Here is a 17362-nt window from a genome sequence, read left to right as displayed (position 1 = left end):
TCGGGTCAAGAGAAAAGGAGCACGTCCGTGGTCTCCTGGACAAGGGAACACCAGGCGTCCTTTGCCCAGCTCAAGCAGGCCCTGCTTGAAGCACCCCTCCTGGCCTATCCTGACTACGAGAAGCCCTTCCGGGTCTACACTGATGCCAGCCACCGAGGCCTGGGAGCTGTGCTCTCGCAAGTCCAGGACGGTAGGGAGAGGGTGATTGCCTACGCCAGCAGGGGCCTCAGGAAGACGGAGCGGAACAGCGAGAACTACTCCACCTTCAAGCTCGAACTGCTCGCTCTCATCTGGGCGGTGACGGAGAAGTTTAAGAATTATCTGGTTGCCATTCCCTTCGAGATAGTTACCGACAACAACCCCCTGGCCCACCTGTCAACAGCCCGACTGGGGGCACTGGAGCAGAGATGGATGGCTCGTCTAGCCAACTTTCGCTACACCGTGGTCTACCGAAGTGGCAAATCCAACGGCAACGCAGATGCCCTATCCCGCCTGCCCACTGAAGATGTTGAGGAAGAGGAGCAAGACCGGTCCGAAGATGTTGAGACCCCGGTGTTCAGGCAACCCAAGGAGTGCAGAGCGGTTGTCACCTCCGATCCCGTAGTGGCCGCTATGGACGCCTCTCCTGAGTCGGACCCCAGTGACCAGTTGTGATTCGATTGGGAGCAGTACTAGTAGAATATTAACCCCTTAGTTGCAAGTTATTGATTTGCCTACTGCATTTGTGCTTGTATTTAACCCTGCATACCTGGTGACAGCATACATTCTCTCCAGGTTATATTGCTAATACCTGTTTTCCAAAACACTCTGCAGTGTGGTTCTCTGTGATGTATAGTAACCTATCACTCATGCATGTCATTTAGACGTCTGATACCTAATACTACCCGTTTAATCAGTGTCTGATTACATCCACATGGTCTGTTGGGAGACCTCACACTTACTACCAATTTGTGTTTATATCTACTGCAGCACAGAATTCTAAGGACTGAAATGGTACTAGTAGAATATTAACCCCTTAGTTGCAAGTTATTGATTTGCCTACTGCATTTGTGCTTGTATTTAACCCTGCATACCTGGTGACAGCATACATTCTCTCCAGGTTATATTGCTAATACCTGTTTTCCAAAACACTCTGCATTGTGGTTCTCTGTGATTTATAGTAACCTATCACTCATGCATGTCATTTAGACGTCTGATACCTAATACTACCCGTTTAATCAGTGTCTGATTACATCCACATGGTCTGTTGGGAGACCTCACACTTACTACCAAGTTGTGTTTATATCTACTGCAGCACAGAATTCTAAGGACTGAATCATTCATTATTCTCAGCCCTAATTACCCCAATCAATAACTGGACTCCCCGGTTTGTTTCTGGGGTCTTTTGTAACATATACATTGACACTAGGGACCAATCTCCCTCCTATCTAGGGACCGTGGGTACATTTACCATTTTTTCTTCATAAAATGAATTTTCTCTAAAGCCCTAAGGGCTCTTATTCCCTCATCCCTATCCCTCCCCGTCCTCTTTCATCTTAGAGGAAGCTATCGCATGATCCTCTGACTCTCATCAAATCATCCGATGCTAGCATGATATTTGACAGCAGAGATGAGGGTTCTGTTTGTTAGCACCTCCCATCACTAAACTATCCATTCTTCGTGGCTCTCTCATCCATCCAGCCAGCACAAGTGTGGCACCCCACTGCCGTGGTGCCCCTTGTGTGGTGCCTCAGGTGGAATTTATTGACCAGAAATCCTTTTCCTGCCTAGCAGGCACGGAAGGGGTTAATGAGCCCAGTGAGCGCCCAGCTCCTGTTCACGTGAAAGGAGCCTGCCTGGCGCTGGAATGGCGCGAAGGAACAGGGGTCAGAGGTGAGCCCCGTGGTGTCGGCGTGAGGAAGGAGGGCATAAAAGACTGACCTGAGAGCAGAGAGGAGAGCTGCAGCGAAAGCGTGACTGATGAGCAGAGCGGTGTGAGGAGAACAGAAGACTGCGCGTCACCCAGCCTGAAGCCTCCGGCGGTGATTGACAGCGGGCGCCCGGCAGCGTGTAGGCAGAAGAGGCACCGAGAAGGGAGAGAAGAAAACGGAGCCTCTGAAGAAGGTGCCACTAACCTGCTAGCAGAGCGGTGCGCAGCGGAAGACTGACACGGGGACCAGCGTGCCGGGGAGCTGTGAGAGACGCCGTGTCAAGCTGAAGCAGTCTCCAGCAGCAGGCGTCCCAGCGGTGAGGAGACCGGGAGCAGCAGAGGGGAGAAGACACCCCCCAGCCGACGTCAGTGACAGCGGGCGGAGAGCGGAGCGCCGGGTCACGTCACAGAAGACTGCCGGTGTCCAGGGAAGATGCTGCCTGCACCTAGAAGAGAAGATGCTGCTGACGCCGCGGGACAGGAGAAGCTGCAGTGACCCCCGCCGACCTGTGGGAGCAGAGAAAAGACCCAGAAGCCGGGAGCCGTATCGATACTGGCAGGAGCCGGCAACGGAAGCCGATTGATCAGGTACTCATTGCCACCCACCTGGCCAGCACCCTGTGAGCCCAAGCCCCTCCCGGAGACCTTGTCCCTTGGGACGTTCAGTATTATCCCCTTCCACAAGGGTCCCTGGGGGAAGATAGACTTCCACTTAATTAACAGTCCTGCCGCCCTGTTGTGCTATTGTGGGTCTGCCTGGCCATACCCACCCACTGGGACATTGCCTCACCGCAGTATTTAAGTAAAGAGGACACTTGCCTGTGCCACTGACCCAATTGCCCGGTTAAGCCCAGCCCTAGCGACAAGTTGCCACAGTACTAGCAGGGAGTTACCCAGGGAGCGGGGACTCGCCTGTACCCCTAAGGGGACTGTTATCTTGCCGTAGTCTTTTTATAAAAGTGTGCACACTTAGGTAGGCCCGTTGCTCACCCAGAGGATTGAACGTCGTGGGACCTTTATTTGAGTTTAGGGACACTTACTCACATCCGAGACTGTAATGTAAATGTATTGGTAAGGTGTATGGTGCCCTCTGGTGGACGTTCTTTAGTGAAGCAGTTCAGTATCCTTTTGTAATATCTATCTTTATTACAGCTCTTTTATTCCTAGTTTATTTGTCGCATTATTCTGTCATTATCGTTGTTGCTATTTTATGTGCCATCCCTTAGTCTTACGGTATCGTAGGTAGAATTGCTCATGACCAAAGCAGTCTGAGCTTTGATACGGACTGAGGTGGTCATTGGTTCCTAGAGTGTTTTACAGGGATATTTATTCATTCATTTGTGTAGTCTGTACTATAAGTGTGATGTTATTATATTTCATTGAGAAAACCGCAGCAACCGTGCCGTATTTTCCATTTAATAAATATCAGTTGCTGCCAGCTGTGGTTGTTTTGTGCTTTTTTGTGGGTTCTCTCCCGGGTGTTCCATCCCCTGCCACAGGTGCGTCTTCATCAGCAGAAAGGGCCGTGAAGACTCCCAAGTGCACAGCCGTCGTCTGATCCAGGTACGCTGTCATCCAATAGTTTCAGGGGCACCTGTCACAACTTGGCGTCTACGAACAGGATTGTCAAAGACCCCTGTGAACGGCGAAGATGTTGCAGCCACAGAACGCAGCGGACGCAGGAGACCAACAGCAGGTCGACCAACAGCAGGTCGACCAACAACAGCTTGACCAGCAACAACCTAATCAGCAACAGCCGGCAGAACAAGTACAAGGCAGGAGAAGGCTGCCAGATACACCGATGGCTCCAGCGGCTCAAATCACCATGCCCTACTTCTTTGGGGCACTGTGGATGCCAACATATTCCGGAGACTCCCGCACGCCTGGAACCAGCTCCTTCAGAGAGTTCAAGGAGGGGTTAATGAACACATTCCTGATGTACAGCCCCAGCGAAGAACAGAAGGCAGGAATGGTAATTGGACAGCTGAAAGGGGCGGCGCGACCAGAGGTCCGGTCATGGTCGGCGGAAGAAAGGAAGTCAGCTGATGGCATACTGAAGAAGCTGGCCGGCATCTTCAACGCACAATCCGCTGCAGAATTGAAACGGCGACTGTATGCTCGGAAACAGCAGCCTCAGGAGACCCTGCGGGACTTCGCCATAGGACTGCAGGAAGCGATGCGGGCCATTCAAGCGAGAACCCCACAAGACGTTACTCCAGTGGATGAGACGCTGATTGACATTTTCATTGAAGGAGCCCGAGGAGAGGCAATCAGGTCACAGCTGAGAATGTGGAGGCGACAGAAACCCGACTGCACCTTCCCGGAGTTTAAAGAAACCACCTTGACCATCCTGGGGTTAAATCAGAATGTCGATGAAGAAGGTGGAGCTGCGTCAGTGGGAATGGAGGATGATGAGGTGGAACAAGCCCAGTTCTTCCCAAGATTTGAACCCAGAAAGACCAAGCCCACAGTAACACAACAAGCCCAGGCGACTTCGAATCAGATGGAAACCCTCACCACGGCAGTCACAGAAATGATGAGAGAGCTACGGGACATGCGAAAGGAACAGAATGAAACCCGTCAAGGAGGATGGCAACGTGACTCAGGTGGAAGAGGCAGGCGACAGTGGGACATCCCACGAAGGTCGGGCAGGCGCTCCACAGATCAGTTTGATGCCCAAGGAAGGCCCATCTGCCGCCGATGTAAACTCAGCGGGCATGTCGAACGAGAGTGCGACAAACAGCCTTTAAACGACTCAACCCCGAGGCCAGGGACCGACCCTCGGGAGGAACCTCGCCAGTAGGTCCGCCAACCCAAGAGTGGTGGCCGCAGTTCGTTGGCAAGTGCCCCCACTTGAAGATCAAGGTGAACGGAGTGGAAATGGCAGCTCTCTTGGACACCGGGTCCCAGGTGACAACGATACAACTGGATGCGTTTCAACGCTATTGGAGAGAGGAAGAGATAGTGTCACCCCCGACCCCGTGGCTTAGTCTGCTGGCCAGTAACGGACAGCCAATTGAGTTCAGCGGCTATTGGGAAGCAGATCTCAACATTGGAGATGCCCGACTAGAACGTCAGGGCTGCTTGGTCACGTCCACCTGCAACGAACATCTACCCCCGGTCATCCTGGGAATGAACGTCCTAAAAAATTGCCCAGATGAGCTGGTGGAAGCTCTCCGGATCAAGATGCGGGCTGCCGCCCCGAAAGAGCGAAGAGCCATGCAGCAGACAGTGCGCCTGATCGAAGGGCACAAGCGCTTCACCAACTCACAAGGGGAAGTGGGCAAGGCGAGGATCACCGACCGACAACCCATCCTTCTGCGCCCCAATGCCGAACACATGATCTGGTGCAAGGCCAGGATTGGCCCAGGTGGGCGAGACTATGATGCCGTCATTGAACCGTGTGACCTCGAGGGACAGCAGCCTTTTGCCGTGGCCAGGACGTTAGCCAGAGTAGAGCGTGGGAGAGTCCCCGTCCGCGTGCTGAACCCGCACAGCTATCCGGTGCGGCTGTTCCGACACTGCACAGTGGCGAACGTGGTCCTGGTTGATTTCCAGGATATCCTTGGAGAGTCTTTGCCGAAAGCCCAACTAGAAGCCGTGGTGGGTCAGTCGAGCCTGATCACAACTGAAACCGCGTGGTGGAAGGAGATACAGGTTGGCGACTCCAATACCCCAACAGAACAGCGTGAGGGCGTCCTTCAGGTCGTCTGCCGGAATGCCAGCGCGTTCAGCCAACACCCAGCCGACTTCGGACGTGCGGAAGGGGTGCAGCACCATATTCCTACCGGATCCAGCCCACCCATTAAGGAAAGACACCGGCCGCTTCCACCGGCCATGTACCAGCCAGTGAGGACCATGCTCGGAGAAATGCAGGAGGCCGGTGTGATCAAGGAAAGTCACAGCCCATGGGCCGCCCCGCTGGTCATAGTCAAGAAAAAGGACGGCAGCCTTCGCTTCTGTGTCGACTACAGGAAGCTAAACGCAGTCACCCACAAGGACGCGTACCCTCTGCCCAGGATCGAAGAGTCGCTGACGGCCCTGAAGACTGCCGTCTACTTCTCCACCTTGGATCTGACCAGCGGGTACTGGCAAATCCCGATGGCCCCCAAAGACCGGGAAAAGACAGCATTCACCACCCCCATGGGCCTCTTTGAATTTGACCGGATGCCCTTTGGGCTTTGCAATGCCCCTGCTACATTTCAAAGGGTCATGGAGCACTGTTTGGGCCACAGGAATTTTGAGATGGTCCTCCTGTATCTGGATGACGTCATCATCTTTTCCAAGACGTATGAGGACCATCTGAAGAATCTTGAAGAGGTCTTTGTGCAGCTGACGCGATGTGGCCTAAAGCTGAAACCGTCCATGTGTCACCTCCTGAAGCCTCAAGTGCAGTACCTTGGGCACATAGTCAGTGCTGAAGGAGTGAAACCAGATCCCGAGAAGATCTGCGCGGTTCAAGACTGGCCAGCACCCAGGACGGTCAAGGACGTGCGAAGCTTCTTGGGATTCGTTGGCTATTACCGACGCTTCATCGAACACTTCGCCAAGGTGGCCGCGCCCCTCCATGAACTACTCCGTGGCAAGTCGGGTCAAGAGAAAAGGAGCACGTCCGTGGTCTCCTGGACAAGGGAACACCAGGCGTCCTTTGCCCAGCTCAAGCAGGCCCTGCTTGAAGCACCCCTCCTGGCCTATCCTGACTACGAGAAGCCCTTCCGGGTCTACACTGATGCCAGCCACCGAGGCCTGGGAGCTGTGCTCTCGCAAGTCCAGGACGGTAGGGAGAGGGTGATTGCCTACGCCAGCAGGGGCCTCAGGAAGACGGAGCGGAACAGCGAGAACTACTCCACCTTCAAGCTCGAACTGCTCGCTCTCATCTGGGCGGTGACGGAGAAGTTTAAGAATTATCTGGTTGCCATTCCCTTCGAGATAGTTACCGACAACAACCCCCTGGCCCACCTGTCAACAGCCCGACTGGGGGCACTGGAGCAGAGATGGATGGCTCGTCTAGCCAACTTTCGCTACACCGTGGTCTACCGAAGTGGCAAATCCAACGGCAACGCAGATGCCCTATCCCGCCTGCCCACTGAAGATGTTGAGGAAGAGGAGCAAGACCGGTCCGAAGATGTTGAGACCCCGGTGTTCAGGCAACCCAAGGAGTGCAGAGCGGTTGTCACCTCCGATCCCGTAGTGGCCGCTATGGACGCCTCTCCTGAGTCGGACCCCAGTGACCAGTTGTGATTCGATTGGGAGCAGATACAGGAAGGGAGTTCGGTGATCAAAGGCCTGAAAGATCTTCTCCATCAACAGAAGCGACTCACCAAGGCGCAGAGGGTCAAGGCCGACCCCGAACTGGTCAAACTGCTGAGACATCGTGACCGCCTGAGCCTTCAACAAGGACTCGTTGTGCGCACCAGCCTTGACCCTGGGACCCACCAGACACTCCTGCAATGCTACATGGGTAACAGGTCTGCCTTGCTCTGAACGGTTAGGACAGCAGAAGCTTACTTTGGCTCACCCTCAAAATTGACATCGGAATTAACCAGCGAGGGCCATACAGCCATACTTCACTGGACCGCCTGTAATCCATCCGAACACAGAAGCTAAGCAGTGAGAGGCTGGATAAGTACCTATATGGGGGACCTATAGGGAATATCCAGTGCTGTATTCATCCACTGGGGCAGTACGCCTGTTAATACTGTTGAGGTGCAGCCACAACAAACTTGGACCCCCTCCTTCTCTTTTCCTCTCATGCCCCAACTGTCCATACCCATCTCTGCCGACACTGTGGTGGATATCGTAGTGGTGGTGCGCAGTGACCTATGCCCTGTCCGATTGCCGATACCGTATATTATATATAAAAATTGGTACTAGGCAACACTCTACCGAAACATTTTCGCTCTTGTTGAATTATCTTTATTCTTGATATTGTCATAATAAGTGGCGGGAGTCCATCACGTATGGTGCTCTCCGATAATCACATAAATGGTGTGTGGATATAGTTATATGAACCTATTTTATTAATTAAGCTTTCAATTAAAAGTTACGTTTTATTGTTACATCATCTGTACATCCATTTAACTGTATATTATATCAAGTGTGCCCCAAAAACCTTGTTGGTTCTTCTTTAGTCTTCTTCTATAGACTACCGCCATTCTCAGCTTCCCTACTGGTACAGGTCCATTTGCTGCCAAGTCCTTTCCCCGTGGTCCTCTCTACGCGTTTCTCCTCCCTTTCAAGATCAGCGGCTTCCTCAGGAGTATTGGATCCAATACTCCTGAGGAAGCCGCTGATCTTGAAAGGCGGAGAAACGCGTAGAGAGGACCACGGGGAAAGGACTTGGCAGCAAATGGACCTGTACCAGTAGGGAAGCCCCAGAAATACCGCAATCAAATTTGGACTGCACCAGCGGTGGGAGCTCACCTCTGTGGATCAGGAGCCTGTCCCCTCATTCCAAACAGCAAGTAAATTCTGTTTTGCAAAGCAGCATCTAACCACTATGTGCACTTAAAGTGGGGACTGTATCTATACTAACAAACGTTAATAACAACTTATCAAGCCCTAAGACTAACCATCTGGATGATTGCATGCATAAACTAACCTGCTAAATACTAGTATCCAAGGGGAATTGTTTGTCATTTATGTATGTATGTCCTGTCCATGTTGCTGGCCACAACACAATTTTTATGAAATTTTAAAATAAATATACAATTTATTCTGCACAAGCGCTGCTTGAAATCTTTGTTTTCTTTGCTTGTTGTCTTTTTAAGGGGTTGGTAATCCCCCTTATCTAAGCAGCTGCAGTGCAGAATAATCAGCAAACAGCGCTCATACCTGTGCTATATTGTTTTGAAAAGAAAACGATGAACTGACAAAAATACGCAATGACGTCCTCCTGAAGATGGAGATTTGAGCCTCCGCCTGTGCACAGCACGTTATACAGTCTTGTGTCTGTGTGTTTTTAAATGTCAATAAATAATAATTAGATCCTTTTAATTTATTGCTAATGTTGTTCCTCTCAATACCTGAGACCATAATGTAAGTATCGAAAATGACTGTAAGTTTACTGATTGGTCACAAACATGCCCATGTCACGTATAGAAGTAGCACATCATATCCCTGTAGATTGTAAGCTTGTTGTGAGCATGGCGGTGATTCTGGTTCATTCGCTATTTAGGGAGTTCGGCTCCGTCCCTATGCTTTTGGGACGGCACCTGCGCATGGGTCTATAATGCACATGTGCAGCTCCCCTTTGCGAATGGCTTCGGAGATTTGCATAGTCACCAAGCCGTCCGCAAGCATCGGGGCCGGCAACGCCCAGCGCCCCCATTAAAACGCTGGACGTTGCCATGAGTACACGGGTGGGACGATGTCTACCGGCCCCGTCTTCGTCCCGGCGCTTGCAAATACAAGTCAGTTTCTATTGACTTTTATTTGTGACGGCAGGAGAAGTCATTCGATGGTCGGCAATACCGTTAAATGATTACTCCTGCAGCCGAGGCATGTGAGGGGATTGTGTTGTCGTTACTCATCCCCCTCATGTGTTAACGAGAAGCGGCGGGCAGGCGTTCGGACAGTGCTTGGTAATCTGCCATCTTCGCAATTTACGGAGACAGCCTGAATCGGCCCCATGGCCTGCTTACTGTTCTGCCTGTTTAATAATAACCAGGTGTGGTGAATGTAGAGCACAGGTGTTAGAAACCAATGGGTGTCCCAAAAATGTTGAGGTCCAAAATACAACCCACACTAAGCATTTGGTTTCATGTTGTTTTTTGACCCACCCATTGGGTCCAAATCCCCCATCCCATCATAAATCTGCCGCGACCCCACCATCATAAACTATCCATGCAGGATTTTTAAAAATGTAATACGCCAAAGTAATGTTCCCGTAATGTTGCACTAGCACTTCCGCCTAGGGCCCAGCACATGGCTTTAGGGGGCATCCTGCCCTAGGATGGTCAGAAAAGAGCTGGTATCGCTAGGGCAATGGTGTCCAGCAGAAAAAGAAGCCCCCTTCCATAAACTTGACAAAAAAACAAGAAGAAAAGAGGGAGCCTGAAGCAAGTGACTAGTCGCTTACAGACAATGGGGGAGATGTTTCAAGCATAGGGTCCAGATGTACTAAGTTTGAAAGTAATAAAATGGAGAGTGATAAACTACCTTCCAATCAACACCTAACTGCTATGTCACAGAGATGAGAAAGTAGTGTCAGATACCTGAGTATCTGGCACTTTAAGAAGCGCAATCCTGCCCAGAAAAAATTAAATGTCCTTGCAGTTTCAAAGGTATATAAATCAATTTATTAAAAGCATATATAGTGGAATCAATCCACACAGATGATATAACAATAATTAATTGTGCACAATGTAACATACAGACAGGACAAACAACATAAAACATACAATAAAAGCTGGACTTGCTGGGATTGCCGTTGCTAGATAGTGATAAAGTCACTCAATTTGGAATGGATAAGAGGCTTTTAAACTTCTTAATAGAGGCAGTGATACATTCTCATAATTACCAGTCCTGCGTGAACTTAAGCGCTTTTGATGTGGTGAATAACCTTAGGTCAGTCTCTCCAAATGGTATTACCAGAGATGTACTCCGGAAAAAGCTGTGTTGGGACCTTCTCCTGCTGGACCAGCCAGCTGGGTGGTTAGTTTGTAATCCACAGATGATTTGCGCTTGCAGAGTGTAAAAGGACCGGCAGATGATAGGGCTCAAAAACGCGTTTCTCCGCCTGCTCGTGAAGTCGGCGGCTTCCTCAGTCTGAGCCCTCTGATGAGAACTTAGCTATTTTATAGTAGCGCCGTTCGCGCCATTCATTTCACCCGCATTTCCGGGTTGCGCACCAAGCCTCGTTTCTGTTCACATATATTTATAGGTTCCCGCGGCCATTTTTATTTTTCTGTGTGTCAAGCCTCATTTTCACTATGGGAGCACCATGAATGGTGTCCCCATGTTTACTGCATCGTAAGCCTCATTTGCATAGCCCGAAAACGGGCTGACTTCATTTCTGACGATAGTAGTAATCCATATGCCCAAGAGAAATTCATCATGCCTCATTGTGTTATTCATTTATATCAGTCTCATTTCTTTATTTATTTATTTCATTCCTTAATGCCAGCATTTAATCTTATGAGTATAGAATGACTCGCAATCCTTAAGGGGACATACACACATATAACACAAAAATCATAATATTACTATGTCACAGGTTGTGTTTAGAAAATTACAGTTAGGAGCTGATTGGTTGGTGGTTTATTACTCTATTATATCACTTTTCCAGGCTTAGTACATCATTGCCCTTGGAGAGAGATAAAGTGAACTGTGATAAGGTGCCATTGAGCTTCGAACTGCCATGTTACAGGCTGTTTTTTTTAAAAAACAACAGCTAGAAGCTGATTGGTTGGTACTTTGTCTCCAATTATTTGAAGTGACTGTAAGTTCTCTGATTGGTCAGAGCATGATCTCTCTTGGTGATTGACCAGATGTAGGCTACTCTGAGTATACAATGGGGGAAACTTACTAAAGGAAATTTGTAAAAAAATTGGTGTATTTGTATCCAGAAATACATTTATTTTTGACATTTACTATCCCGAAAATACGGCAATTCGTATTTGTATTGAAAGCACATCAATACGAATACGAATTGCCGTATTTTCGGGATAGTAAATGTCAAAAATAAGTGTATTTCTGGATACAAATACACCTATTTTTTTACAAATTTTCTTTAGTAAATTTCGCCCAATGACTGTTGCCCAGTGGAAAATCATTGGATGGTGAGCCTGTTACGATGGGTTTTGGACATATATGCTCGCCTGTGAATGTAAGTGCAGCCGTACACATCTATACACACAGCGTGTACATTGATTCTCAAGGCAGGATGAATGCTGACCATGAGAATTTGCGGCAGAGCGGTTAACTCTGAATTACCCGCAATGAGAGTGTGTGGGTACCAGGCCTAAAGCCTAACTCAGCCACCAATGTGTGCGTACCAGGCCTAAAGCCTAACTCAGCCACCAGTGTGTGGATACCAGGCCTAAAGCCTAACTCAGACACTAGTGTGTGGGTACCTGGCCTAAAGCCTAACTCAGCCACCAGTGTGTGGGAACCAGGCCTAAAGCCTAACTCAGCCACCAGTGTGAGGGTACCAGGCCTAAAGCCTAAATCAGCCACCAGTGTGTGGGAACCAGGCCTAAAGCCTAACTCTGACACCAGTGTGTGGGTACCAGGCCTAAAGCCTAACTCAGCCACCAGTGTGTGGGAACCAGGCCTAAAGCCTAACTCTGACACCAGTGTGTGGGAACCAGGCCTAAAGCCTAACTCAGCCACCAGTGTGAGGGTACCAGGCCTAAAGCCTAAATCAGCCACCAGTGTGTGGGAACCAGGCCTAAAGCCTAACTCTGACACCAGTGTGTGGGTACCAGGCCTAAAGCCTAACTCTGACACCAGTGTATATGTACCAGGCCTATAGTATAACTCAAACATCAGTGTGTGGGTATCAGGCTTAGAATCTAACTCAGACACCAGTGTGTGGATTCCAGGCCTAAAGTCTAACTCAGACACCAGTGTGTAGGTACCAGGCCTAATGCCTAACTCAGGTACTAGAGTGCGGACACCAGGTTTAATGTCTAATGCTAAGTAAACACTGTGCGATTTACTGCCCAATCTTGTGTTTCCTGACGGATCACATTGATCTCATAGACAATAAAATATATCACAGGGGGGCAGATGTATTAATCTTTAACAAGAGATAAATGCAAGGGTGATCAGGAGAGATAAACATCCAGCCAATCACCTGCTAACTGCCATGTTACAGGCTGTGTTTGAAAAAAGTCAGCTGATTGGCTGGACATTTATCTCTCCTTATCACCCTTGCATTTATCTCTTGTTAAGGCTTAATACATCTGCCCCAGGGACACAAGCAAGTTACCACGTGTGTGGATACCAGACGGCACATGCACGGCAGCATGACGGAGGCACAGAATGATGCGAGGAGACTGAAGTAACAGATGGTGCAACTGATTTTTCAGACTCCTTGGATCACTGCCCGAGAGAACTCATCAGCCTAAAGGTCAGCAACAAGGAGTGGCGAACCACATGCTGAGATGATCAGGACCTGCACCATACCTCCCAACTTGTGTCTGTTAAAAGTTGGGAACTTCTGGGCCATTGGTGCAGCCAGTCTGAAAAGGGGTGGAGCTTCACCCAAAGTGGGAGTGATCTGGGGTGAAGGGGCTAGGCGTAGCGCTACAACCTCTCATTTTCATTTCTTTTGGGGGAAGCCCCCAGCACTCTCCCTGCACTGAAGAGATGTCATGCTTTGTGGTGATCTCCGGTTCCCCCCAACTGCCCCACCCCCCAACCATGGGAAAACTGTTACCTGCACGAGGGACAGTTTACAATTAGCGGGACTGTCCCACTGTAATCGGGACACCACCACATGAAGGGGACAGCACAATTCCATATGAAGATAATGTGGAAGACCCGGTCCAGGTTTTAGAGAAGCAGTAGGGAAACAGGGTTGGGTTGATTAGCATTCCGGCACCTTTCTTCAGGGTGCTAGCCGGGACGCCGGTATTATAAATAACTGTGCCCCCCACCCAGCTTTAAGGTGCCCATACACTAGTAAGATTTATCTTCAGATCTGGCTGGTTGGAACAAAAACATGGTTATGGATGAGTGACAGTTTGTCAGTTTTCCAGCATTTCCAAGCAAATGTCAACTGTCATTTGCTGTTATCTATAACCATGTTTTTGTTCCAACCAGACAGATCTGCAGATAAATCTGCGTGTGTATGGCCACCTTTAGTCATGGGATATATTTTGCCAAACTATTTTGTTTCAAGGTCCCTCATAAAACCGGTTTTGGTCCTTGAAACTTATCTCCCATGTCCCATCTGCAATCTGTGCTGTATGCCCTGATAAGAGCCGGTCACCAGGTGAAAATGAGGACACGTCTGTAGCCAGGTGTCCCCCAACCACGGACCCTGAGAAGCTGGTAAATCATTACACAGCAGTGTCTTGGGGGGGAGTAGTGGTATCAGTACCGGTTACTGCGGATCTGACAGATTATTGCCACGTACTGAGAGACATGTGCCACTCACTGATCAGTAGCAGCTAGATAGCGGCCTGACAGGCTGGTTAATCAGCACCCAACCAATATTATCTATATATATGTAGGACTAGGACATTCCAACACTGTGATGAAGTCATTCAGAGCCTGCGATGGGAAACTGCAGAATATTGTCACTGTGTCAGAGAATGACATCACAGAATAGAGTGCGGATTGGCTATCGGGCACTAGTATAAGAATGGTCACCTGACTGTACAAGTATCATTGGTGAATGTGAGTGATTGAAACCAATTAATTTGGGTCAGAATTGGGGCCCCTGTCCTATAATGGGGGGGGGGGGGGTGTTTGCGCACGTGTATTTGCAAACACGCAGAGACCCTGAGAGCAAACAGCTTCGGCAAGTTTCACACCCGCCGAACCAACTCCAGGTGTGTTGATGCCTGCGTGGGGTGGGCGGCTAAAGTCACATGACGTCAACACCCGCCTCGAATTCTGCGATCTGTTGCCATCTGAAAAGTAATTATTGACTTACTGTATAGAGAGAAGGCTGCAGAAAGCTATCGATGGTCAGCGACCATCGAATGACTTCTCCTCATTATGGAACACATCCCCTCTCATTCTATCGTCAGGATTCCGGCGCCAGGGGGGGGGGCTGGTGGACGATCTACCTGGTGGATTTTACCTGTTCGCTAGACTGAGAACATATGCAGCCTAGTGAACAGGCCTGAATCACCCCCTTAGTTTATAGTAGAAAGTAAATTTTGCCAACATTTAAAGCCAAATATTTGGGTACCTCCTAGTAACATGAGAGACCGTGGACCTGATTCGGACGCGATTGCTCATCTGTAAAGTTGCAGATGACTGCACGTAGAGAGAAAGAAACCCCGCCCCGCCCTCGCTATCCACCCGGAAATCTATACGCAATTCATGACCCATCGAATGATTGTCCCAGCCTGTGCAAATGTCTGACCCGACCACTACTCTGCGACAGAGACCAATGCCACAAGACGTTGACAGCTGCAAAAGATCCACATGGGAACGGTCAATGCAATTTATTTGTGTCAATGAATCATTTTAACCACATATAAGCCACGTTCCTGGAAACCGGACTGCCCGTTGTCTCACTCCGCAACCGCTGCGCTTGACACGGATTAAGAGTCCCAATCATAGTCCACGTGGATGTGAAACGTTAAAATGATTAAAAACACAAACAAAAATTGATGTCGACCATTTGTGTCATTGTCAAGTTGACCTTTGAACCTATGAACCTTTTATTTGTTCCTGTTGACCGTATAGGGTCAACCGTTCACCCGGAAACCTTATCCAAGTTCCTTTGGGCGCAATGTTCCAGTATTTGCTTGCTACAATCCCCCGCACCATTCCCCTATGTTTGTGCAGATGATTACCCAGCGCTGTGCACCAAACAAGGGATCTGGAAAACATGCACTGCTAGAGGTCCCTGAGGACTGGATCTGGGAAACACTAGTTTATAAAACCACAGTGCCGGCTCTGAGTCGGACACAAGAACCGGAAACGGACATCGGCTGTGCACACACACACGTGCATAACCGGATAACATGATGTACACGTGTGCTGACAAACACACGTGTATCTCGCCGAGGTTTCAAAATCTGCTACCATAAGCCCTGAGGTTATGCAGGACTGGGGGCGGGAGATGTATTATATGGGCAACGTCATCTGTGGCTGTAAAAATCTGTAGCTGCAGGTGTCAGAGCGGTCAGCCATTGCCCTGTATATCAGCGTATATTCCTGCAGACAGCAGCAAAGATAATGGCAGCAGTTACTTGGTCACTATGGGATCTACCATTTCCTCTGATTTCTTGTGACCTATAGGATCCAGCTTCAACCCAAGCACTGTCTGACCAGACCACGTATGAGTTGTGGTCACATGACAGGTCCGACTGCTGGGCCACTGGGTGAAATCATTGGATTTGAAACTCAATGGGCTCTTTCATATCATGACAGAATACAGCAGACCGCTCATGTTAATCTGAAATGATTGTAACTTTCAATGACAGAATTAAAGTGTACGTACAGAAATATATATGTGTGTGTATCACAAAAATCTAAACCATGGGTCCTCAAACTGCGGCCCTACAGATGTTGTGAAACTACAAATCCCAGCATGCCTTGCCACAGTTTTAATACTCCCTTATAGCAAAACTGTGGCAAGGCATGCTGGGATTTGTAGTTTCACAACATCTGGAGGGCTGCAGTTTGAGGACCCATGATATAAACTATGGCAGTACAAATTTGTTTGGAAAAATGGACAAAAACATGCTGCACTGCAGGTGGGGCAGATGTAACATGTGCAGAGAGAGTTAGATTTGTGCGAGTTATTTTGTTTCTGTGCAGGGTAAATACTGGCTGCATTATTTTTACACTGCAATTTAGATTTCAGTTTCAACACACCCCACCCAAATTTAACTCTCGTTCTGCACATGTAACATCTGCCCCCCCCCCCCCCCCCCCCCTGCAGTGCACACGGTTTTGCTCTTTTTCCAAACAAATTTGTACTGCAATCAGATCAGAAAAAGGGCCTATATCCAGAATATTCTCTTTTGCACAATTTTTCTTAGCATCCGCTGTGACTTTGCTGAGTGAAGGAGTAAAACGGTTTCTATGTAACTAGAACCCAGCAGGAATAAATACACAGATAGTGCTGGGGGGTAGAGAACTTTCCCAGCTCCGTGCTTTGCCCGTGATCTGTCACTGGTGATACGGGAGGCTGATACGTCACTGATAGCATCTAATGGTGACTGTCGGACCTTTCATCTCTGTGATCAGAAGCCGGAGCACCTTTTTCCCAGCAGTTTCTTGTATCACACTGCAAGAATAAGTGTCACCTACCCGAGAGTGATTATTAGGAGCAAGTTACAAGGGGAAAAGCACAAACTTCATAATGGAAAGAACCAATTCCTATGTAAACAGTTTCCTTGTTTGCAGACTTCTGAGCACGGATCTGGGAGTTCCAGGTCTAATACTCTCTCACCGATTGGGAGTCTGGCTGCAGAGATTCCAGCAGGCACCCTGTTTTCAATGTTCCGGCACCGATCCACTGCTGCCGGCATACTGACCGGTATTGTCTTCACCGCCAGGATGCTGACCCCATCCCGCACCATAATAAGATGGCTGCTGACAGGCAGTATAGGGTGGGAGGCTCCATTGTACATGGGTCCCACAGGCACTAATACACCTCTGGCTGCACACAACATACAAATGTTGCAGTGCATGCTAGCAATGGACATTTGGTGCGGTGCCAGTGGTTATTGCCATGATTTACCCCAAAATGACCACTCTCACGTGTCGGTGGGAGAGAGGACTACACCCCCGGATGAGCAGACGTGCCAAGGT

The 17362-nt window shown here is 49.2% G+C and overlaps 1 protein-coding gene and 1 pseudogene across 1 annotated transcript in view; both read left to right on the top strand.

The window, feature by feature from the left end:
* LOC146056762 (phosphatidylinositol N-acetylglucosaminyltransferase subunit P-like) overlaps positions 1-17362 on the top strand; it is a 210598-nt gene that overhangs the window by 137669 nt on the left and 55567 nt on the right. The window lies entirely within an intron of this gene.
* On the top strand, positions 7462-7580 carry LOC146056777 (5S ribosomal RNA; annotated as a pseudogene).

Source organism: Crinia signifera, unplaced genomic scaffold (genome assembly GCF_055691185.1).
Source record: "Crinia signifera unplaced genomic scaffold, ASM5569118v1 HAP2_SCAFFOLD_89, whole genome shotgun sequence".
NCBI classification, from domain to species: domain Eukaryota; kingdom Metazoa; phylum Chordata; class Amphibia; order Anura; family Myobatrachidae; genus Crinia; species Crinia signifera.
This window is presented reverse-complemented; position numbering and strand designations above follow the sequence as displayed.